Consider the following 26,013-nt stretch of genomic DNA (forward strand, 5'->3'; position numbering starts at 1 on the left):
CTGCATTCTTCCTGTCTGTGTAATACCTGGGAACAATTTATTCCATGTAATCCCACCCCCATCTTGGTAGTAAACTTTTTTTTTTTTTTTTTTTTTTGCTGAAGAGGAAGACTTTCAGGCATGCCAATGTATTTAATCAGAATTTTCTCAGATGACATTGGAAGATTTTCGGGTTTTTATTTTGCAGCTTGTAGGCAGGTTGGGATTTAAGAACAGTACAGATGCTTGTGTGTGTGTGTGTGTGTGTGTGAGAGAGATGTGGTTATATTGCATATGTGCTTGTGTGTGAGTGGCTCAGATTAGAATGTGAACTGTAGTAAAGGCAAAAGTGAAAGTTGCAACATGGCTCCCATGCCCCTGACCACTTCCGAAAGAACATGCCACGTGGGCTGCAGACTTACAGACTTAAACTTGGATCCACAGGACAAAAGAGTCCTAGTCCTCCATGATAAAAGCCTCCAGTAGACTAAAATTATAAAACCTGTTTACTGCTGTTCATGTGAACTCAAACGTTCAGTTGCCTCAGTTGCAAAATTTTCAACAAATAATTAGGATGGTTTAAATATTTGGGACTAGAACCAGAGCCTCACCATACCTTCAAAATAATCTTGCAGCTTTCTCCTTTACATGATCCAGTTCTTTGAAACCATTTATAATCTGCCTTGTGGTCCTGAAATGTACAAGTTATAAAAGAAAAAAAATGTGAGCTTGTCAGATTAACTACAATCACCAGTCTAATAAAACTGAGTCACATCCAAATGGGCTGCACTTACGCTACCCTCCCATTCTAGGGAAAACGTGGCTGGGGGAGGCAGTCTGAGTCATCACCTGGTTTGTTTGACATACGCTTCCTTCCATAAATTGGGAATGGCAAGCAGCACAGTGTTCCCGGCTTGCCTCGGAGACAGAGCTTTTGCAGCCTTGCATGATCAAAATAGGGTCTTTTAGGTTTGAAGTTTGAAGCTATGTCCATATTTTGGCTTCAGATGTCTAGGGGAGAGGGAGAAATCGGACAGACCCAAACAAAGAACAAATGTAAGTACCATTTTGGGTGGGGGATAATGAAATGGTAGGGTGTCCACAGTTGAATGTTTCCTAGGATATAAAAAATAATTGAGAACTACATTGGGGGTGTTAGATAAATTAGTAGCTGGCTCACTAAGCGGGGGGCTCATTTACTTAACGAGAATGTTCTCAATGTGAACAGTCCAAAATGATTACATGAGAGAGAGTGGAGAAAGAAAGGGGTGGGGGGAGACTGATGATTTGGTCTTTACGGTACAAATTGGTCCTGACTGTGTTTAATTTTGTCTGAACTATGCAACCATTTTGAGATAAATGTATTTCGTTTAAGAAACTTTTTCACAGCAGACTTTGAATCTCCTTTAGTGGTATTTGGAAGGGCTGAAAAGAGCGGGGGCTCTTGTGTCTCACCCATTTTTCCTCCAGCCGCTGTGTGGAGGCTCACCGGAGCTTTTTAGAATAAAGAAGTTAAGAATGCAAAATTGTTGGGGAGACTGAAGAGGAAGGGGAAAGGAGGAGTAGATTTATAGCTGAAGTGGGTTTGTAAACTCAGCCTCGGCTTGGGGATTATTTTTTAATATGTGCCAGGCACTCCTCTGATTTCCATCCTGGCTTGGTGGTAGCTTTTTGTCTGTCTGTGTGAGGCTCGGGTGTTCCCTATTTTAAAGCCGGAGTTGTCACAGCCTGGGCGTTTTCTGTTTCGGCTTATGGCTTTTTTTTCCCCCTCTTTTCCTGAATGAGTGTCCTTTGTGTAACCCCAGTAATTCAGAAATCCTGCAGTCATAGGGACTGCCCTGTCATGTGACTTAGGTACTAGGTGCTGCCTGCGATTGGTCAGCAGCTAATTGGCGGGTCCCTATAAGAAGTCCCGCTTTGGGCGACCAGTCACTCTCCTGCCTGGGCTGCTGCTCAACAGGGGCCGGGGTGGGAAGGGAGGCGAGGGGGTGGCAATGGGTGTCCAGTGATTCAGCCACATATGATAGATGACCAAGGGACCACTTCCTTGGGGTCTGCACATCATTGGAAGACACCCAAATTGGTTGTGGCTGCCTTGATCAAACTCTGGCTCCCTGAACTGGTAACTGTCACTTTAATGTAGCTTACTGATTAAACTCAGAAAAATGCAGCTAAAAAAATCTTTGCCAGGAACTTGTGTGGACTTACTCCCTGTTCCCCCCCAACCCCCACCCCCTTGTTCTTATTCGTTTTGTCACAGGAATGAAATGCAGATAACTCTTTAGAAAACTTTCATAGGAAAAAAGCGCCTCGTGTGATCTGGAACAAAGACATTTTCTAATCAGATTTATCAAGCTGTGAAGAGGGAGTTTTAGCGAACGGAAGCAGCAGCATTCTGTCACCAGGAAATACTGCTTTATCCAGAATTGGTAAGTGAAAAGTGGCATTGCTCCCTAATAGATATCATATGCTGTGTGTGGGAATTGTAAAATTGTTCACAGACCCCTAACAACTGTGTTGAACTAAAGAACATATAAACAGAGTGAGGAATTCTAAAAGGAACAGCTCGAGAATATAGCATAAAGACTGAGAAGAAGCCAGGTAATTAACAAAGATGAGCTGAGTATTACCAGTTTAGCCAAATATGAGGGAAAAGAAAATAAAAACGAGTTCTTTGGTAGAATTGTGGCATTAGCATTCCATGGATATAGATTTCCATTTAGTCTGAACAGTATATGTGATAGATACTTGAAGAGATGCTTTCAGAATTAGTCAACTTGCCCTCCTTTTCATCCTTCTACCCCAGAATGTCCAGAATTTAGTTAGAATTCTATAAAATTAAAGTTTAAGTAATGCATTCAAAAAATTTCCTATTGATTATGAAGGGCAAATAGTAATAGATTTTTTTTTTTACATTTGTGTCATGAATTTTAAGACTGTTCCATTTGATTACGTTAATACAGTGAAAGGGTGGTTATTTCTTTTTTTTTTTTTTTTTTGTTATTTCTATATGGTTTATTTTTGAGAGACGTTTTGAGAAATCATGATTAGCAGTTCTTACTGGTGTGCCTGTGTCTCCCTCTGAAACCTCAAATTCACTTTTCTAATCTTAAACCTGAGTGGCCCTTATGTTTAAGTTTCCAGAGAAATACAATAATACTTTGAATAACTGTATTATATACAATAGTTTCTTGTTCATGAACCATAAGGAAACACAATTTTACATTAAGCATGAATGTCTGATTTCTTGATTTGGCTTCTTAAGGATGACTGTTGGAAAAGTTGAATAAAATAAGAAAATACATCCAGAATGGTTGGTGGCTCTCTGATTTTACCAGTTTCTTATTGGTCAATGGAAGTAATCATGTGATGTCCACTTATAGAATCAGGTGGGAAAATATTTTGTCCTTTAACTGCCAGTAAAAGTGTAGGTTATTTTGGTGGTCTCCCTTTATGAATCCGAATATGTACAATAAAACTATTAGTGACAGAATTGTAAGTTTGGGGTTATAGAGAATACAATATTATTAATTTACTTCTCAAAAATACCTTATTTCAAAATGAAAATTGAATCTGCATTCCTGACTTTGGGTTTTCACTTTCAAAATTTTGAAATCTTTAACTCAAAGGGGGGAAATGTATAATAAAAAGCAGGATAGCAGTTCTACAGTTTCTTTTGTTGGCACTAGAGTGAGGTGAGAGTGGAAGGGAGAAAGATGAATCTAGTGGGATCTGTTAATTGGTCTTTTTTTTTTCCTGCTTATACTTTAAGAGTTTTTAAGATCATTTTTCTCAGACTAGTAGCTCTCAAGACTTCTGTAGAAGTATTTATTTTCAAAGAAATAGATAAAAAGCAAGGTAAGCGTGGTCATTAAGGGCAGGTCTTCCAATAAATCAGACTGGTGATCCGAACTTGGTAATATTACAGCTTACTTGACTTAATTAAAGTATGGTTGAGGATATGGAAAAATGCTACTTTTTTTCTTGAAGTACATGGATTTGTAGGTTTCAAAGTCTTGGAGCCAGAGGAGTGGTGACAAGACATTAAGATATTTACAGGTAATTTATATCTGACTGCTAGCTTGTGTTTAGTGATTCACAATTATTTTCAGCTCTGTATTTCATGTAAATACTTGGGAGAAACATGATGATTTAATAATCTGTCTAAATACTGCTGGGCTTAATGGAAAGGAAGCTTCTATATAATTTTTAGGTTTTACTCATTCATTTAGAAGCCATTGTTTTGAATGACAAAAATATGACAGAAGCAGGTTGAAACAGTAAATGCTAGAAAGTATATTCAGAAGCATTTCTTTAAATCTTCATGTTTTTTAGTTCTGTGTGCTCTTCTCTGTTAGCATTTATTAATTTTAAAAAATACATGTAAAATAAATAACAGCATTGCCCTGAATTCTCTGCTGGGATTATGGAGAGTATTAAAATTTTTGTATATCTTGTTAAAAGATATTAATGGTACACACATGTCTCTATGTGGGTATGTAAAGTTGTAAACTGAAGGGACTCAGGTCAAGGGACAGACTTAGAAATAGTTTCTCTCAAATAGTATTGATATTTGCAAATCCAGGATATAAGCTCTTTCCCTTTGGGCTTGTATTTTACATTTTTGGTGTGGTATACAGTTTTACCCAACTAAATGTTATGAGGTATGGATATGTATGTGTGTATATATTGGATTGGAAGGGGGAACTTTAATCACTAGCAGAACAAGTGACTGTTTGTCAGAACCTAGATAAGCCTCATAGTGTTCCTATGACAACTGAGGGGCTGGGTGTTGAAATGTAACTTTAGGTTCTCGGTTTGCAAATGTCATTCAGACCTCCCACTACAGTCTCACTGAGTAGGAGGATAATGAGAAGGGGAAAAAACCATGAAGCAACGTAAGTATCTCTGTTCGTTCCATGTCTTCCTGACTTGCCTTTGTGTACCGATCGCCATGGGAGTGGTAAACAGAAGTCTTGAACAAAGCAATACTTGAGTATAAAATAAGTGGAAAGGGGTCAGAGAAGTTGGGGAGGATAAATAACAACATATGGGGGTAACAAAGAGGCAAGAGAAGCCGGTTTCCATGCATTTGTGCAAATCCTTTATCCAGTGCTGACCAGCAGTGTGAACATCTTGAACCAGTTATTGTATAGCTCTTCAAGAGCTGCAAATATTTCTTCAAGTGCAATGTGGAGAAAATTCTTTTGGTAGCAAGATAGTTCACCTCTTTGGTGTAACATTTATTCGTTTCCCCTAGACTAACTACAGAGCATCCTGTATTCTTTGAAGGTCTATGTTTTTAAGTCAGTTTTTAAAATCATTTAATAGCTTGTCCTTTTTCCATAGGAAAGATAGGGTTGTACTATTAAAATAGTGTACAATTTAAGTATATTAACCTAAACCCAAGACATGTCGTTTGTGGAAATAAATTGGTTGACAGAGAAGTTTATGGCACACTCTATTGGAGGGGTGAAGGATTGTTTAGATTATATTTCAGTTCAGTTCAGTTCAGTCGCTCAGTCATGTCCAACTCTCTGCAGCCCCATGAATCGCAGCACGCCAGGCCTCCCTGTCCATCACCAACTCCCGGAGTCCACTCAAACTCAGGACTGTTGAGTCGGTGATGCCATCCAACCATCTCATCCTCTGTCATCCCCTTCTCCTCCTGCCCTCAATCTTTCCCAGCATCAGGGTCTTTTCAAATGACTCAGTTCTTCGCATCAGGTGGCCAAAGTATTGGAGTTTCAGCTTCAGCATCAGTCCTTCCAATGAATATTCTGGACTGATTTCCTGAATTATATTTAGCATAGATTAATTGTGCAGTTGTGGATTTCCCATGCCTGAAGGGCTTCCTATTTTCTGCTCCTAAATGGTTTTGACTATTTATTCGGTCATTAGCATGTCCAGACCTGGGTTCGATCCTTGGGTTGGGAAGATCCCCTGGAAAATGGAATGGCAACCCACTCCAGTATTCTTGCCTGGAGAATCCCAGGGACAAAGGAGCCTGGTGGGCTACAATCCATGGGATCACAAAGAGTCGGTCACGACTGAGTGACTAAGCACAGCACAGTGCATGCAAACACATATGGCCCAGCTTTATCTACTGACAGAACACAGAAGCAGTGACACCTTGGTAGCAATGAGCATACCTAGTTCCCAGGTCTTTGTTTCTAAATGGAGCCTGGTGAGCTACAGTCCATAGGGTTGCACAGTGTCAGACATAACTGAACAACTAACACTTTCACACACAGCATATCCAGAAGTTAGAAAGGAAAAGCAGACTTCAATGGGTTTTGCCCCTTACTTACTATATAGGTCCACCGTTGCTTCTGAAATCCAAAAACATCTGACAAGCAAAAAATTTGAATGTAAAAATTTTGGTAGCAAATCCTGACCTAAACTGGCATGAAGCTATTTATAGTCTTTGTTTATCCTACTTAGTATAATGTTCGTATGTTTTACTGTAGAAATTATTAATGTGTTTGGTCGTGAAGTACTGGGGTTTAAATTCACCATCATCATAATCAGTCTGAGAGTCAGATAAGAGTTTGTAGACTTCTCATTACTGATATACATTGAGCTTACATTATATGCCAGGCACTGGCATCTAGAACAGTGTCTGGCACATGGCAGATGCTCAGTAGATGTGTCTTGGTGTAAAACGCTTTCACCTATTAACTAATGTAATCCTCACAAAAACTGAAGAGAGCCGATAGGGCTGTTATTCCCACTTTACGTGGAGAAACAAGGGGAAGCAACTTACCCAAAGTGTCCCAGCCAGGAAGTGATTAGAGCCAGGATCGGAACGCAAGCAGTCTAGCTGCAGTCTGCTCTTAATGAATCTACTTCAGGTATGTGGGAGGCCTAAAGATATGGCACTGGACCTCTCCAGTGAGTTACAGGGGCGTTTCAGGTGTTTATTCCTGGTCACCCCGCGCCTGGTATCATTGGCAGCTAATGACATCACCATCATGGTCATTACCAAGGGCCTGCTGTGGAATGGTTTTCCTGGGTGGAAGGGTGGGCATTCCAGGGCTCTGAGAGGCTCTTCATCTCATTACAGGCTTCCCAATAGGTGCTCCATCAGCAGTCAGCCTGACTTCTTTATCTTGAAAAATGGAGATGCACAGAATAACTCTTTCCTCCACCCCCAAGGAAATGATCTTGAATAGTGGGAAGTCTTTTTGGAGACATTTCTTGGGCCCTTAATCCAGCAGGAGGTCTGGGCTCTGAGAAGGGCATGGATCACCTCAGAGGGAATGAGCTCCTTGGCATGGGAGCCACACTGGACACAGCACGGGTCCCTATGGACCTTGAGCTGCAGGACCCTGTATCCACAAAAGGATGCTTTGAACAATACTTCTCAAAGAAAGGTGTCTTCCAATACCTCTGTGTTTCTAGTGTTAAAAATTAATTCCAAGGTGATAACAACCTCCCCCTCTACTTCCCAACTTCCCTATCCCACTGGCTTGCTTAATTTCCCTCTGAGCACTTACCTCTGACATGCTATATTTGTGCTTATTTATTGGTTTGGCCTTTCAGTCAAGCACTAGCAATTATGTTATCTTGGAACAAATCTAAGGGTCCTAGATTTATTTCTCTTTGATGTCCTTACTCAAACTCATTCCTCCTATCAGTCTCAGACTGTTAGAAATAGTGGAATTTTTTTCTGCTCAGTGGATTTTTCTGACTGTTACCATTTTTATATTCGCAACCAAGAGAATTTCTTTTTCTTAAACTGTTTTGATTGTGCAATCAAAATTTGGAGAACCTGTGTCTTCATTCAAGAGAGGAAACTTAGCCAAATTTGAATATAATCATTGAGTATTTAAAAAATCAAGACAATTTTAAATTACTAAGGAGAAGTAATTACTTTACTTTTATATTTTATGTACTACTTTCAATTTAGATAAGGAACTGGAGAACTGTATGTATTCCAGTGAAAACATCTTAAACTTGCCTACTTGCTATTCTTTGAAAAAATTTTCTTAATTAATATAGAATAATCATTCTACATATTAAAAGATGTAAATGATTTAATTTTGGACACTTCCCGCCTCAAGTTCTTAAATTCTCAACTGTGTAACCTATTGTCTTTCAATCTTATACTTATTCTAGTTTATACATGCCAAAGTATTTAGGATAGTCTAAAATATAAAATTAAAAAATACATAGATATTATTAACTGTAAGTACTGTTGTCATATATATATATATATATATACCATTAGAGCTCTCATGGAGTTGATTTTCTTAAATTTTTTTCTTTAAATTCTTAAAGGGACAGATTAGATGAGTATAAAAGTTGAATATAAAATACTCTTGTAAGTCAGTATAATTAAGACCTTTTGTTTTTCTTAGCTATATTTTAATAGCAAAACAGTTGCTAGTTGCTTTCTTTTAAATGGTCAATCTACCAAAATAATTACTTGCGTAAAAGCAAAATATAACTGATTAAGGTAGAAGATGGAGTCATTGATTATGGAAAGCAAACTAAGATTTTATTTTAAATCATCTTCCCTTTCTGTCTTGGAAGAGTTTAATTCTCCTTTAGCACCTGTTCTACTGAAAGCCCATGGCTGGTGGTAGTGGAAGAAAGCTTAGTTTTCCCACCTTTATTCCGAGATCAGACGAGATCGGGCACCTTCAGGCTGATGTGGGCGAAGACTTCCCACCTTTCTTAAAGCAAATGGACACAGACTTTTCAAGTGAGAACCCACTGACGTCTCTCAATTAGGATTTGTGTGAGATATATAAAGTGAGATTAGAGTTCGGAACAATGAGAGAAACTGAGTGATTTTGTGCAGGCCCAGTGAAATGTTACAAGATTCTTTCAAAGTTCTGGTTACCTGAAAAAAATCTCCATGCATCCATACACTTTCCAGTGGATATCAAGTATGTGACGGTGGTTCCCATAACCCCAAGAAGGTACCTGTTCACAGCAGCCATTGATGTGTTTGCTCCCTAAGCGACCCAGGTTTTGAAAGCAAATAGACTTGTGCTTTAAGCTTACTTGGCCCCTTGCTGGCTGAGTGAGGGGCCAGATTCCCATTTCTGTCCCTAAGCCCCAGAGAGTGGATTTAGCTCCCAGGACTGTGACGTAAGAGAACACACATAAAGCACATGTGGTGGTTCCTGGAATGATGGTGCTTCACACACTTGAGTTCCTTCCCAGATCCTTTTAGGACCAGACTTCAGTTTAGTCTCAAAGCCTATGGATCCATTCTAAATGATATGTTTTTCTTCACATCAGATGAAGTGAAACAGTGATGATAATGGTGGCTGCCATTTCTGGCACACTTCCAATGTTTGGGGTAGGCACAGTTATGAGGACTCTGCCCACATTGACCTGTTTAGTTCTCTTGACCACCCACTGGTGCAATTCTCATGACCATTTCATAGATGAGGACACTAAGGCACAGAGAGGTAAAGGAATGTGCTTAGGACCACTCAGCTGATAAGCTGAGGGACCAAAATCTATATCCAAATGGTGTCACTAGTATAGATGGTAAGTACTTCAGACAGAAAGCAGAATAAAAGTTGACTGAACCTGAAAGTCTCAGAAATGGTCTTCTCATCTCTGTTCTGCAAAGTGTCATATCTTCCAGGCCTGGCCCTCTCAATATTGAAATACAAAATTGACTTTTTCTGCTGCTTATTTTGCAAATCGATGGAGCAGTTTTAGTCATTTGTGTTTTATGAGTTTTAATTAGGCCACTGAAGTCCAAGAGGGGAATTCCTTGTTTTCAGTTGATCTCATGCACTAACACACTTACTCATGTAACTTCCCCTATTTTTTTCTCTAATGTTTTCACTTGAAAGTGGGGGTGGAAGGGAGAAGTGTGTGAGCATTTGGGTCCTCAGGATGCACTTTCGTCAGCCTTTCTGGAGACTCTTTTATCCGGTATAGCATTCATCCATAGAAAATAAAATGAGTAAGAATCGGTAATTACTAGTATTTTCTTTTATCTTCATCTCATTCTGGGAATGATCTAGAGGGGCAAAATTTCTAAGTAAAGATTTATAAGAAGCCATCTATGTGCATAAAACCCCATGTTTGGATGAGGAGTTAATTTTCAGAATATGGGAAAGGAGTTTCACCTTGAGAATTTCCTCCTTCAAATGTAGGTTGAGAATGTGGTTTAGAAGGCAAGGGCAGGCTGCCCTACCCTGTTGGGTTCAGCATGCTTAGAAATGTCTTTAAAAATTATCCTGGCCTTGGTCTGAGCCTGCCTGTAAGAGGATATATTAAAGCATACCTGTCTTTATTCTTTCATTTGTTCATTCATTCATTCATTTACCTGTATTCTCATCTAACTCATTCAGTCCCTACCTGCAGACAGATGAAAGAAAGGACAGGGGGAAGTCCATTAGGAGAAGGAAGAGGAGTAACTACAAACTCAGTCTTTATTCCTTTTACCTCAATGACTACATCTTTTATTTGATCCTTTGCCATCTTGGAGACAAGGCGCATTTCACAGACTGACATTCATCAAAATCTCTAAGCCTCTTCCTTTGGCAGCTGGACTTCTGTTTTAAAGTAAGGGGAAGAAGGGGCTCCTGACAGGAAAATACTGCAGAGAAATGATTTTTCTTTCCTTCTTTAATGGTGGTGGGAAAAGGACTCAAAGTAGGAAATCCATCAGTAAATCCAGTCTTAGAGTTCCCCTGAGTTTTTGACTAATTTCTCTGAAGAAAATTATGAGACAACAAAGGATTCCACAATGGTGTCTTGGAAAATAATTTAAAAATAGAATTTAAATCAATTTTGAGGTCAGAAGTCCTGTCCTGCCCTCAGTTAAATATATTAGGAATTTTTGAAAATATCTGTAAGTGAAAGTGGGAAAAATGAGGGATACTCTCTCTCTCTCTCTGGGGGAGATGAGGATAGGGAAGAGGGCTTAAACTACCAACGCTTAAAAAAGTGTACTTGTCACTGTGCTACAGTTAGGAATACTCTTTCTCAAGGCAGTCATTATGTTTACTTGTGCTTTAAACCTGAGTGTTATTTTCCATAGTTTTCGAAACACACATAACCATTCAAATTATTTGTAATGGTGCAAACTTTGTTTTCTGATACAGGTGTGACTATAGCAAGAAAGGTAATGCATGACATGCGAAGTCTACATCAACAGCAGGTATATATGGCCCAATGGAAGGAAATGTTTAATGTAAATTTAAAAACAAAAATCATTCAGCCTCTAAAAGGATGGCTCATGATCTCAGGGCTCTTCTCTCTGAACTAGATCAACTAAGGACTGTTTGGGACAAGTTAAGTTGGTAAAGATAGTAAATTTCTACCTTTTCCTCCATCCTGTTTGGCAGTGATACTCGAAAAGATTTTCACGAATCTTCTACCCTTGGATGGCAGGCGGACTATAAAGAAACATCTTTCTCCCACAACCTCTGCCCAATTTCTCTTCAGGCTGGGAAAAAAACTTTCCTATAGCTCCTATCCACCTGGTCCTTGAAGTATGGGGTATTTGGTAAGATGTTAACAAAAATGGTCCCAGGTGCCAACCAGACCCTGTAAGGCTTGTAGCAGAACAGTTGACAAAGCTGTCAGGTGGGAAACGTTCATTTTACCAAAATGTATTGCACACCTACTATATATCAGATGGTGTTCCTGGTCTGGGAATATAGCAGTGAACAAGCTCCCTGATTGCATGGATGGGGCAGGCTGACAGTGATTGAACAAATAAGTAGATGCCAGGCATTAAAAGGTGCTAGAGAGAAAAAATAAAGCTTGCTCCAACAGATAGAGAGTACCCAGGAGTCTGAGGAAGAGCTTCTTTATCCAGAGCTGACAGGAAAGTTCTTTCTGATGTTGCAATATTTGTGCAGACTTACCTGTGGGAAGCGAGGAGACAGCCATGTGTGAATCTGGGAGAAGAGGATTCTAGGCAGAGAAAACAAAACTGTTACATTGGAGGAGGGAGCAAGCTTGGTGTGTTCAAAGGACAATAAAGAGGTCAGTGTGGAGCAGCAAGCAAGGGGGAAAGTAGTAGATGAGGAGCGGGAGGTAGTAAGTTACAGATCATGTAGGGCCCCGTTGGCTGTAGTAAGAAGCTGCGAGAAAGTTGTTCTTGTTGTTTAGTTCCTGAGTCGTGTCTGACTCTGCGACCCCATGGATGGTAGCCCACCAGGCTCCTCTGTCCATGAGTTTCCCAGGCAAGAATACTGGAGTCGGTTGCCATTCCCTTCCCCAGGGGATCTTTCTGACCCAGGAATTGAACCCACGTCTCCTGCTTGGCAGGTGGATTCTTTACCACTGAGCCACTTGGGAAACTAGAAGATAGGAAATGGTAACTGAAGAGAGGGAAGATGGTGTTCCAAAGGGACAGGTGACTTCTGTAAAGATCCTGGAGAGTCTAGCCCATTGTGCCTCATAACCAGAGTGTGTAGAAGTTGTGTAGGACACTCTTTTGGGAAATGCTACTTTTGTCATTTAAGTTATGACGATATGAAAACCTTGGTAAAGAAAGATAAAGTTGAGCTATCAACCTCTTACCAGCTAAAGATCCAAAAGTGGGTAATTTTTTCCTGTCGCATCTATTCCTCAGAGGCATGGAGTACTCAGTTTTCTAGCAGTGAGATGTTTCAATTCCATTTACACTTAGCCCAAACTCACTTTTCCAAGGGACCTATCTTTGCTGATTTTTCACTCAGTGATAAATAGTTTAGACTTTTGAACTGTGTGGTTTTTAATGAATTCTACCTTCAAAGTGATTTATATAGCTTCTAGTTTTCAGTTCAACCAGTTGATAGTTTACCTCTTAGAAATCTATATGAAAATTTACCGTTTGATGTAGGTTAAAAAGTCATGTCACACGTGTTCATTTTACAACTGGAGACAGAAAGGGATTGTGGGAAAATCATACCAGTTGACCAGTTGAGAAGAAGGGGATTCTGTCTACATTTTTTTCTTTAAATTTGTGTTAAAAACACTTGTAGTTTCTTTAAAACAGTGTTGACTGCTGTAAATGAGTTGCATCCCCTTGTCATTCTTTTATTTTCATCATCTGATACTAAAGTTCTACCTTTCGCATAAGGTAGACACAATTTCTGTTTTCTGGGACTGTATATGTTAAGAGGCGTGAAGTGACATGAGACATAAAGTATGTATAGAGGTCGCCTTATCAACACTGGACCATGTCACCAGGCCTGATAACTCCCAGGGCTTAGCAGATGCACTTGGTAGCTATTTGGAGGTACTGTCCAGGTTTATCTTACTTTACAGCACCTGAGATTTCACATCTAAATTTTATCCCCTAGCCTTACTAGTTAGTTATGCATCTAGGTTATCATTCGTATTCTTGTAGCCAAGGACCCACCTGCAGGAAAGAGTTACTGTCATTTATAGTTTAGTTCAACTGGACTGGACTTCCTTACTGCCTCTGGCTTAAACTGACTGAGAGAATAACAGTTTCCCTTGTGGGGAGGAGAAGTCAGTAATTTGGGAACATAGAGTGTTTTGTGGAAGAGGGTCTAGTGTGCTCCTTTCCATCCTGCCCCTTAAGTAGGAACTGCAGTGAGAGAGGGAGTGAGAATTCGCAGATCACGAGGAAGCTGACCCAGCTGGATGGACCACATTGGGAGCTGAGAGAGAAAGAAGTAGAAATAAATAACGAAGGATGGAGGGGAACCTTAGAGTACCAGCAAATCTCTGGTCCTAAGCGCTGGTGTCCTTGGGCCCTGGCCTGATTTCTTTCTGGCGTCCCTGCTAGGATTCCATTCCTGCTCATCTACTTAGAGACGAGGGGCAGGCTCCTAACTTCCTGAGCAAGGAATTCCAGAATGGGCATTCAAGACACTATCTTCCTGCAGATTCTCCCGCACATATCTCTCTTAACTGAATCTACTTTCTAGGTGCACTATAGAGAGCTAGACATTCAGGTCCTTTTTTCACCAGCCTCTGACTTTAAGCTTTGAGGGTAACACCTATATTGCCCACGAAGTCATAAGTTTTGTTTAGTCTTTCTCCTCAGGCCATCTTGATGGTCTCCTAGGGCTTGAGCCATTTCATCCCATGTGCCCTGGGATTTCCCCCTCTCTCCCCCCAGTAAAGAGACAATTTGTTGCCTGTGTTCTGAGACCTCCCTATTTCTGCTTTTGACTGGAGTCTATTCTGGTACAATTGTGTGGTAGCTGGGCACTGCAAAATGAGTCAGTTCCTGCAGTTTGGTTACAAGTTCTCAAAAAGTATTTCAGAATGTGGATGTGGTCAGCAGAGTCATTTTCCAGGCATCTAAAAGGAAACCCACATCAACTGTAACAATTGAGCTGCGAACCGATGCCCTGCACAGCAGAACTGGGCTTGCTTTTCCTCAAAGGAAAGCCCGTAGCAGCCCTCAAATCTAGCCTGTTCTACAGACCTTAAAGGAGAATTCATCTTCATGCTTGCAAATTACATTTTAGCTGTGGCTGCTGGCATAGTGTGACAGAGGTTTTGGTCTTTGTCACTTTTTGAATGTAGGCACACATTTGACGTAAAAACATTATTTCTGAAAAGTAGAATCTTATGATATTAGAACATAATTAGTACAAAGTATGAAATATGGCTTCAAGACAAAATTTGGTGATTTTCAGCTCATGTATGAAGGAAGAACTAAGATGGTTTGGGTACTAGTAGAGTACATGGAAATGCAATTTTTTTTTTTTTACTAAGTTAAACCTGTGTAGACTTAGCAGCAATACTGATTAAAAGAATAATTAAGTTCTTTTCAAGCTTTAGAAGAATTTCAAGTTTGCCCTAACATTTACAGAATGTTTTACTTCAGCATAGGCTTTAGGAAGTAATCATTGTGAAGTTTTTACTCTCTTGGGTACCCATGAACTATGTAAAATTTTGATTGAATTCTTAGTTACCAATCTTGTACCAACTGTAAAAAAAAAAAAAAAAAACTGGAGTTTTTAATAATAAGGAAACAAACAACATAGAAAAAATGGGCAAATGGCTCGAACAAACACTTCACTAAAGAAGATACAAAAATGACAAATAACACATGAAAAGACGTTCAGCATCATTAGTCACTGTGCTGTGCTTAGTCACTCAGTCATGTCTGACTGTTAGCAACCCCATGGACTGTAGTCCACCAAGGCTCCTCTGTCCATGGGGGGTCTCCAGACAAGAATACTGGAGTGGGTTGCCATGCCCTCCTCCAGGGGATCTTCCCAACCCAGAGATTGAACCCTGGTCTCCCATATTGAAGGCAGATTCTTTACCAACTGAGCCACGAGGGAAGCCCCAAAAAATAACCTCCGAAGAGACTGGAGCCTAAATCCAGCACTTTAGACTGTTCGGCCATGCCAACTGCATGCATTAGTCATTCAGTTGTTCGGTTCAGTTGCTCAGTCCTGTCCGACTCTTTGCAGCCCCATGAACCACAGCACGCCAGGCCTCCCTGTCCATCACCAACTCAGGGAGTTTACCCAAACTCATGTCCACTGAGTCGGTGATGCCATCCAACCATCTCATCCTCTGATGTCCCCTTCTCCTCCTGCCCTCAATCTTTCCTAGCATCAAGGTCTTTTCCAATGAGTCAGCTCTTTGCATCAGGTGGCCAAATTATTGGAGTTTCAGCTTCAACATCAGTCCTTCCACTGAACACCCAGGACTGATCTCCTTTAGGATGGACTGGTTGGATCTCCTTGCAGTCCATGGGACTCTCAAGAGTCTTCTCCAACACCATAGTTCAAAAGCATCAGTTCTTCGGCGTTCAGCTTTCTTTATAGTCCAACACTTAATATCCAACATGACTACTGGAAAAACCACAGCCTTGACTAGACGGACCTTTGTTGACAAAGTAATGTCTTCTTTTTAATATGCTGTCGAGGTTGGTCATAACTTTCCTTCCAAGGAGTAAGCGTCTTTATTTTAATTTCATGGCTGCAGTCACCATCTGCAGTGATTTTGGAGCCCAAAGAAATAAAGTCAGCCACTGTTTCCACTGTTTCCCCATCTATTTGCCATGAAGTGATGGGGCTGGATGCCATGATCTTAGTTTTCTGAATGTTGAGCTTTAAGCCAACTTTTTCACTCTCCTCTTTCACTTTCATCAAGAGGCTCTTTAGTTCTTCACTTTCTGCCATAAGGGTGGTGTCATCTGCATATCTGAAGTTACTGATATTTCTCCCTGCAATCTTGATTCCAGCTTGTGCTTCCTCCAGCCCAGCGTTTCTCATGATGTACTCTGCATAGAAGTTAAAGAAGCAGGGTGACAATATACAGCCTTGACATATTCCTTTTCCTGTTTGGAACCAGTCTGTTGTTCCATGTCCAGTTCTGTTGCTTCTTGACCTGCATACAGGTTTCTCAAGAGGCAGGTCAGGTGGTCTGATAGTTGCATCTCTTTCAAAATTTTCCACAGTTTATTGTGATCCACACAGTCAGAGGCTTTGGCATAGTCAATAAAGCTGAAAGAGATGTTTTTCTGGAACTCTCTTGCTTTTTTGATGATCTAGCAGATGTTGGCAATTTGATCTCTGGTTCCTCTGCCTTTTCTAAAACCAGCTTGAACATCTGGAAGTTCATGGTTCACGTATTGCTGAAACCTGGCTTGGAGAATTTTGAGCATTACTTTACTAGCGTGTGAGATGAGTGCAATTGTGCAGTAGTTTGAACATTCTTTGGCATTGCCTTTCTTTGGGATTGGAATGAAAACGGACCTTTTCCAGTCCTGTGGCCACTGCTGAGTTTTCCAAATTTGCTGGCATATTGAGTGCAGCACTTTCACAGCATCATCTTTTAGGATTTGAAATAGCGCAACTGGAATTCCATCACCTCCACTAGCTTTGTTCGTAGTGATGCTTCCTAAGGCCCACTTGACTTCATATTCCAGGATGTCTGGCTCTAGGTGAGTGATCACACCATCGTGATTATCTGGGTCATGAAGATCTTTTTTGTACAGTTCTTCTGTGTATTCTTGCCACCTCTCTTAATATCTTCTGTTTCTGTTAGGTCCGTATCATTTCTGTCCTTTATTGAGCCCATCTTTGCATGAAATATTTATTAGTCATTAGTTCATTAGTCATTGCATGAAATGTTGCATTAGTCATTCAGTTCAGTTCAGTTCAATCACTCAGTCATGTCCAACTCTTTGCAACTGCATGAACCGCAGCACGCCAGGCCTCCCTGTCCATCACCAACTCCCGGAGTTTACCCAAACTCATGTCCATTGAGCCGGTGATGCCATCCATCCATCTCATCCTCTGTCATCCTCTTCTCCTCCCGCCTTTCACAACATCAGGGTCTTTTCAAATGAGTCAGCTCTTCGAATTAGGTGGCCAAAGTATTGGAATTTCAGCATTAGTCATTAGGAACTTGCAAATGAAGAAAATGAGATGCTACACACCTGTTTGAATGGCTGCAGTTAAAAAGGCTGATCATACCGAGTGTTGGCAAGGTTTTGGAGGATCTAGAATCCTTATAATACATGTAGGTCAAAATGTAAAAATGTGTAAAAGTCTTAGAAGACAGTTTGATAATTTCTTAAAAGGTTAAACATACACCTACCATTCCATCCAGATATTCCACTCATAGAAAAAATAAAGAATATGTCTCCATGAAGACTTGCACATGAATGTTTACAGCAGTTTTATAAATAATGGCTAAAACTGGAAACAACCCTAACATACACCAGCAGATGAATGGATCAACCAATTGTGGTATATCTGTATGGTAGATTATACTCAATAATGAAAGAAGTGAGCTATTGATATAGTGAACAACATAAATGACCTCACTTTAGAAAAGTAGAATGAGAAATGAGACAAGCAGAGCCCCCAAGGAAGTACATACTGCATAATTCCATGTATATAAAATTCTAGAACGTGCAAAGCAATCTCTAATGACAACACAGATCAGTAGTTGCTTGGAGTGGGGGAGTTGGTGGGGGCAAGTGGGAGTGATTACAAAAGGACACAAAGAAACTTTGAGGCTGGTGGATAATTTCAGTCTCTTGATGGTGTAGATCATTTCATGAGTGTAGATATATGCCAAAACTTATCAAATTGTATGCTTTAAATATGAGCAGTTTATTGTGTGCTAATTCTTCCTCAATTAAAAAGAGCAATCTTTATGGAGGGATTTAAAGATGCCCCCTACTTGGTAAAATAAAAACTTGGCATCTCTTAGGAGGAAAAAAAAACTGATGAAGGTTTAATGATTTGGGTATAGAAATATAACCTTTTAGTACAGATGAGAAACCAAAGTTAAACTGTGAACATAATAGTTGCCATCGCTTTAGTTCCTCCTGTTTACAAGGTATTGAAATAAGTGGTTCAGAAGGTATCTGGTCCAGCCCTGTGGGGACAGCTGCATGTTTGGTTTATCAGCATTTGGACTTAAACACAAGTACTGTAGCACTCACTTTATGATGAGGGCTAAAGCATCGGAAGCAGGGTACAGATTGTGAAGACAGGAAAGTGCTACCTTCGTATTCTACCTTTGTGAGAGACATAAAATCTCTTCTATCTGCATCATGCATGAAAATCTGTAAAGTACTTTCATAAATTTCATTTTTTGGGGTCATCTCAATGATCCCATTATAGGTAGGATAAGTATTATCCCCATTTGCTTGGGAGGCATACTGAGACCCAATGAAGCCAAGCTGTTTACCTGGATCACAGAGCCCCCATCTTCTTAGGCCGAGGTCACCATTCTCCCCATGGCACTTTGCTGCTTCCCCAAACTCATGTCTTTGAGTATTTGGCCAGGACTTTTTGCTCATCAATTTGTCAGGCAGTTAGGAGAGTCCCATCTATTTGTATATGAGGTGTTCATGGCTGTGATCCCATCTAATCCTGTTTCCCTATCTATAAATAGATAATAACACAGTCACTGGCCTCACAAGGTTGTTCTAAGAGTCAAAGACTCAGATGTGAAAGAGCTGTGATAGTCAGACAGTACTGTACACACAGCGGGTGTTGACGTTTACTACGTGATTGCCTTCATCTGGCCTGATTACTGAGGGCACAGTACTGAGCAAGTGGCTTTGTAAAACTATCAGGGAAACACAAGAGCTTAATTCCTTTATTTGCACCATGCCTTCCATCCAGATTGCCATGTTTCATAATAAATGAAATCTGGTACACTGGATTACTTTAATTTTAAATTCTTCTTTCCAAGGTCTCAAAAAGCATTCTTTTTGTCCCAGCCACAGAAACTGGTAGCTTTGAAAGGAGACAATACAGAGCTAAAGGCAGGCAGGCTACAGTCCATGGGGTCACAAAGAGTTGGACACGACTGAGTGACTAAGTACAGCACATGAGGGTTTACTTAGCCAGGAAGGTTGGCACATGCCTGGTACCCCCTTTCCCCTTGTTTGTGTTGACTGACATCTCTCCTTGCTCTCTGTCACTTTCAGTGGCCCTCTCTCTTCAGTATCCCTCTTCGTTTTCATATTCCTGGTTTAGGAGCAGCTGCCTTGGCACAATTCTTGACAGACTTCTCCCCAGAGTAAGTGATAAATTGTGTGCATGCGTGCTCAGTCGCTTCAGTCATGTCTGACTCTTTGCAACCTCATGTTCCGTAGCCCACTAGGTTCTCTGCCCATGGGATTTCCCAGGCAAGAATACTGGGGTGGGTGTTATACCCTCCTCCAGGTATCTTCCCAACCCAAGGATTGAACCCACGTCTCCTGCATTGTAGGCAGATTCTTTACTGCTGAGCCTCTGGGGAAGCCAGTAATAAACTGTGAGGCAACCAATATAGGCTTTAGTACTGTCTTGGATGGCATTTCACAAAACAGATTTTCAGGAGATCGGGAAAAAAATTCTGTGGTCCAATAAGTTCAGGAAAACTGGGTTGAACAACATTAAATAGGTTCCTTTCTGGTAGGACTTTTTAGAACCTTTCATGTTAGTATCGAAACTTCAAGAAGGGGCGTATGGTACATCAACATTTCCCAAATCTGATTCCAAGAACTCTGGGGGTTTTTGTGAATCATCTCTTGGTTTAATACTCCAAAGAACACACTTTGAGTAATGCTGTTTTGTAACCTGTTATTTGATATATTGGTAAAATGACAATTTTCTTAAGAGTTTTCTGACTGTCCCTACTGGCATATCTAAAACAAAACATAGACATGTTTTCTTGACTGAGTCTCGAGAATTCTAGTTTCTCAATTTTCTATTCATGATTTTAAAATTCATTGAGGTTCATTTAACCTTAGAAAAACTGGAGATAAAAGAGCACACAAAGACTGTAAGGTTTCGTCTAATAATGAAACTCAATCCAGGAAATACCTTTTTTGTTCTAATTTTTTTCACCAAATCCTCTAGATTCTGCCCTTTTAAGTCTCTCCATTTATTCCATCCCTAATTCCGTGGCCCATCCTGGCTTCCATAGGAACAGACATGAAAGAAAAGTGGTGATGTATGTACCTAACAATTCTCTTCTATCAGCATAGGGTTTGCATTAACTTTTAGTGTTCCCAGTAGTAGGATGAGTTTAATTATCAGCATGAAAAAGATTATCGTGATATGGATGTGTTCTTTTACAGTTTGTTCCCCAGACTATAGAAAGTTCAATAATCAGACTAGGACTTAAAGAGAGTGTCAGAATGAATAGCAATTTTCAGCGAGAAATTTGAATGAGTTCGATGCTATGGCCTACCAGCAAGGAATGGGAGGCAGGAGAACGAACATGGGGCTAGAGACATGGAGTCAGGAAAGGGAACAAGTAAATGGGGTCATTTCTGGCTTGTAGTATATATGTGGTGCTTCTCAGGTGGCTCAGTGGTAAAGAATCTGCCTGCAATGCAGGAGATGAGGGTTCGATCCCTGGGTCAGGAAAATCCCCTGGAGAAGGGAATGGCAACCCACTCCAGTATTCTTGTCTGGAGAATCCCAGGGACAGAGGAGCTTGGTGGGCTACAGTCCATGGGGTCACAAAATAGGTGGACACAACTTAGTGACTAAACAACAACAACAACAACGTGTCCACAGGATATGTAGCTACAGGCTAGATACTCCAGGAAAGCTTGGGCTTGTGGTTTGGATTGCTCATCGGACTCTGAGGTTGACCACTCTTTTAGAATTGCCATGTTGCATCTAGTGTGTTCTCATTAGACCTCAAGGGTTTCCCTTCATTTCTGAGCTCCTTTTACCCGACCTCTTCTCTAAATGAGAGGCCTTTGCTATTCCTTTTTGACTGAAAATGACTTCTATAGCACATCGCCACCTATACTTACCCAGATTACCATGTCCCCGGTACCCCACAACATACACACGTTCTCTTGTCCTCTTTGAGCAGTCCTTTCAAAGCTGTACTACCCTTCAGTGCTAAGTACCTCTCCTGGTCTCTTTCTCCACTCATAGAAAAAGGAACCAGATTCCCCCTGCGTTACTTACCATCAATATAAACAGTAGTTTTGTTTCTGTTATTTCCCCTTTCAACCTAGCGGTAAAGTTTGCCACTGTTGCTCTCTCCACCCGACACAGGAAGAAAGACTTCCTTCCGTCATTGCTTGACTTTGCCCAGGCCTATAAATAATCTTCCCTTTCTCTTGGACTCCAGATGCTCACCTTTTCTTTTCTTTTTTTTAAAAAAAAAAAAAAAGAAAAACGCCTGAGAGTCACTCCTCCTGAATCCTTCCGGTTTTCTCCATCTGATAAACTTCCTCTTCTACCTAGTTCATCAAGGACGCCTATGAAGCTGTTGTCCCATTGACTGGTGTCTCAGTGTTGTAGGTCAGTGTTGGGCTTCTCCTTTACCCATCTTTTAGCTGTATTGACCTACATCTTTCCTCTATGTCTGTTTCCTCTCAGTGGCCCTCCTTCTTTGGTATCCCTTTGCCTTCTTCCGCTCCAGACTATTTCTGTGACCATCTCAAAAATCCAACTCCAATTGTAATCTGAGAGCTTGATCTGTTGATATTTTCCTCTGTTATTTTTTTGATCTGACTTTTAATTAGATCGACAGTGTTTCTCTGAACACCTTCATTTGCTCTACAATACTGTCAAAGGCCCTGACAAAAACCCTTCATGGAGCATCAACTGATAAGAAGAGAAGAATGGGGGAGAAAAAATGTTGTCAGCAAGACTTTTATAGGCCCTTTGTTTGTACTGAGTTATTACCACTGAAGCACTTTTGGTTTCCTAACCACCAGTTGGAGAAACTGGTCATACTGGGTGGTGACCACTCTGAGCAAATACTTGAAGTGTAGGTTTGGACTTTATACAGCTGTCTTTCTTCCCTTCTCTAGAAGCTTGAAAATAACCAATTACTCCCTTTTCCTTTATTTAACACATATCAAAGCAGTCTTTATAAATCTGCACATTCCCATTTTCTCTTTGTTGCACAAGTAGCATTCACATTTTCATCCTGTTCTTTTTTGCTGAATGTCTCCTGGGTGTTGTAAGCTGCTTGGTCATTAGATAGTATCAGTGTGATATATGCTACATTTAGTCTTTCACTATTTTCTTTCTTTCTTTTTTTGGTCAACACATTGGATTTTTAAAAATATTTTTTAATTTATTTTTTCTAATTGAAGTATAACTGATTTATAGTGTTGTGTTAATTTCTGCTGTACAGCAAGGTGACTCAGTTATACATATATACATTCTTTTTAATACTCCTTTCCATTATGGTTTATCTCAGGATACTGAGTATAGTTCCCTGTGCTACACAGTAGGACCTTGTTGTTTATGCATTCTATGTATAGTAGTTTGCACCTGCTAACCCCAAACTCCCAGTCTCTCCGTTCCCCTCTCCCCCTGTTCTCTATGTCTGTGAGTCTATTTCTGTTTCATAGATAGGTTCATTTGTGTCATATTTTAGATTCCACATATAAATGATACCATATGGTTTTTGTCTTTTTCTGACTGACTTCACTTAGCATGATAATCTCTAGTTGCACTCCACCATTTTCTAATCATTTGTATTAGCCCTTCCACATCTTCACACTTATCTGTCTCCCCTTCTCTTCCTTTGTGGTATGAACCATTTATACAAACCACATAATTTTAAAAATCAATGTGCCACCATACACCTCATAATAATCGAAGCTCAGTGTTAGCTGCTGATAGACATGTATGATTTTTGAAAGAGGCTTCATTTGCTAACAGTATACTTCATTTCATAGCCATCACAAGCAAAAGAAATTGCAACCTCTGGATGTTCCCTTTGTTCTTCCTTCTATAATCTTCTCCCATCCTCTGCCATTACCTATTCAATTGTCTCAATTTTTCCATTTCATCAGAGTTTGCTTGTCCTATGGAATGAAGACAGAATAGCATTCCTGAGCCCCAAAGACTCTTCTGTGCTACAAGGTTATTCTTGTGCTACAAGAGGTTGTGGCTTCTCTGGTGGCTCAGATGGTAAACAATTTGCCTGCAATACAGGAGACCTGGGTTTGGTCCCTGGGTGGGGAAGATCCTCTGGAGAAGGGAATGGCAACCCACGCCAGTATTCTTGCCTGAAGAATTCCATGGACAGAGGGCCCTGTCCAGGGTTACAGGAGTCAGACCCAACTGAGCAACTAACACAAACACAAGGGATTGTATAGAAACATGCACCTTGAGGCACACCCTTCACTAGTTCACACTTCTCTCCAGAAAATATCCTCCTTTACAAAGAGCTAGATCCTATAGGCACCCACAAATATTATAGAAAAGTACCATAAAACTAAGCTAGGAAGTGAATGGTGTTTAAAGGATAAAGAAATAGAAGAGTTTTCCTGAAATGAAGATGGTCTCCCTTTGTTTTTTGATTATTTTGTTTTTTGAATCGCATCAGTACAGGTGCCAGACATTTCACTCGGATTTCTTTATTTGACAAATATTTATTGAAAGATGATTATAATCCAGTGCATCTGCTAATACTTCAGAATCTCAGAAGTATTACCCTCATAGAACTCATATTCTAATGAGGAAACATATTTCTAAATAAATAAGGAACCATTTGGCTTGTGTTTCTGTCTGAGACACAGACTGAGTGATGAGGGAGCTGGCCCTGAGTAACATGTAGCTAACTTTGCAGAAGACTCCAGGAAAGCCTTTTAAAATTCTTCTAGACTCTTCAAGAATCTCTTTGAGCTGGGCCCAGCAGAGGGAGAAGAGGAGCTAGGCAAGCAGTATGTAGAGGTCAAGGATTTGCTTCTCCTTACTCCATCTGAACTGAGTGAAACTTGATGGGAATAGTCAAGGAAGACCAAATGAAGAATTTTGTGCCATGAGAACTTCCGTGGCAAAAGGAGTTCTGTATAATGGTGAAAGCAGAGGCTTGGTGGAGATTTGATTATAAATGAATTATTAGGTATATGTGATGTTGATGCCTTTATAAAATAGCACAAGGCTTAGAAATGAGGGCAAATTTAGGAAGACTCCAGTAATGGTATAGAATAGTGATGGGTTAATTATGATTAAAAGTCTATGTCAGGGATTCTGAAAAACAAGAGAACTTTTCTCTATTATTTACAGGTTCAGAAAACAGTCACCTTACTTCGATACTGTTTTTTTTAACTTAATATTGATAGGGTGCAAATTATTTAACTTCCTTTTTTTTCAGCGATAAGAATTCCTCACCATTATTGCACCCCACCAACAATTGTATGAAGAGAATTTAGAAGTTTCTTTCAAAGAGAGGGAGAGTGACAAAGAGAGAGATATTTGCACATGGCTTTAGAGCAATTAATTTCTGGAACTTATCCTTAAAAAGGCAGTTACTTTGGTGAAAACTATTCTTTTCATCTGAGTGCTTCTAATGAGTAAAATGATTCATGTTTTCATCGAATGGTTGTTTAAAAGAATTTGGTTTTCGTTGAGAAGGATTAAAGGCATGTGCCTAATTGCTAAATATTATTTTTAAAAAACTCGTCTGAGTCTGTATGGGCTGTGAGTGGTTTCGTCTTTAGAAGCTTGTTTTAGGATCTCGTGCCAAAACAGGCCTGTTCAGACTAGAATTATCTGGCAGGGAATTTTTTTATGTCTTGAGCAGGAACATCAGAAAATGTTCACTGCAATTGCCAAGTTGACTTGCTGAGCAATTTACTAAATAAGAGATATGAAAATCAAGTGACCATCAGCTGGTCTAAATGTTTTTGGTCAGTGTAGTCACAAGACCTCAGGTATGTAAGACTTGGACGGGCTGCAACCATGTGCTGGTTATGGTGAGACCCTGGCTTCAGTCCTCAAATGTAACACAAAAGGAATTCGAGTTCACAAAAACATACTTTAATTAGACACCTGTATTTAAAAGGTTGGGATTTTCCTCAGGCATAGTTTCACCCTGTGCCTTTCTTTCCTGGGTTACAGTTAGAGTTAATTTGACTTTTTGTTCTTAACCACGTGGGAGACAGTTTGTTTGTTTTTTGTAAACAGCTTCATTGATATACAGAGAACCACACATACGTAATGCATGCAGCTTGATGAGTTTACATATGCAAACACCCATTACCATCACCACAATCCAGGTAAGAGAAGTATCTAACACCTAACATAGCTTTCTTCTATCTTTTTAAAATGAATGTGTGGTAAGAACACTTACCATGGGATCTACTCCATGGGAGGCAATTTTTGTTTACTTTTGAAGTAAACTCTGTTCGAGTAACTCTGTTCGAGTGACAAAGCACACTCCAGTATGTTACTCGAACAGAGTTTACTTCAAAAGTAAACAAAAATTGCCTCCCATGGAGTAGATCTCATAGTAATGAAAGTGAAAGAGGAGAGTGAAAAAGTTGGCTTAAAGCTCAACATTCAGAAAACGAAGATCATGGCATCTGGTCCCATCACTTCATGGGAAATAGATGGGGAAATGTGGAAACCATGGCAGATTTTATCTTTCTGGACTCCAAAATCACTGCAGATGATGACTGCAGCCATGAAATTAAAAGACGCTTACTCCTTGGAAGGAAAGTTATGACCAACCTAGATAGCATATTCAAAAGCAGAGACATTACTTTGCCAACAAAGGTCTGTTTAGTCAAGGCTATGGTTTTTCCAGTGGTCATGTATGGATGTGAGAGTTGGACTGTGAAGAAAGCTGAGCGCCAAAGAATTGATGCTTTTGAACTGTGGTGTTGGAGAAGAC

The 26,013-nt window shown here is 40.1% G+C and overlaps 1 long non-coding RNA gene across 1 annotated transcript in view; it reads left to right on the forward strand.

Annotated features, from left to right (window-relative positions):
* The first annotated feature begins 753 nt into the window (after positions 1-753).
* The window catches only part of LOC138986311 (uncharacterized), a 31,814-nt gene continuing 6,554 nt past the window's right edge, over positions 754-26,013 (forward strand). Inside the window, exons 1-2 of the long non-coding RNA XR_011463144.1 lie at positions 754-1,035; positions 2,240-2,408. This is a non-coding gene — a long non-coding RNA (uncharacterized lncRNA). The remainder of the gene's footprint in view (positions 1,036-2,239; positions 2,409-26,013) is intronic.

Source organism: Bos mutus, chromosome X (assembly GCF_027580195.1).
Source record: "Bos mutus isolate GX-2022 chromosome X, NWIPB_WYAK_1.1, whole genome shotgun sequence".
Lineage (NCBI taxonomy): Eukaryota > Metazoa > Chordata > Mammalia > Artiodactyla > Bovidae > Bos > Bos mutus.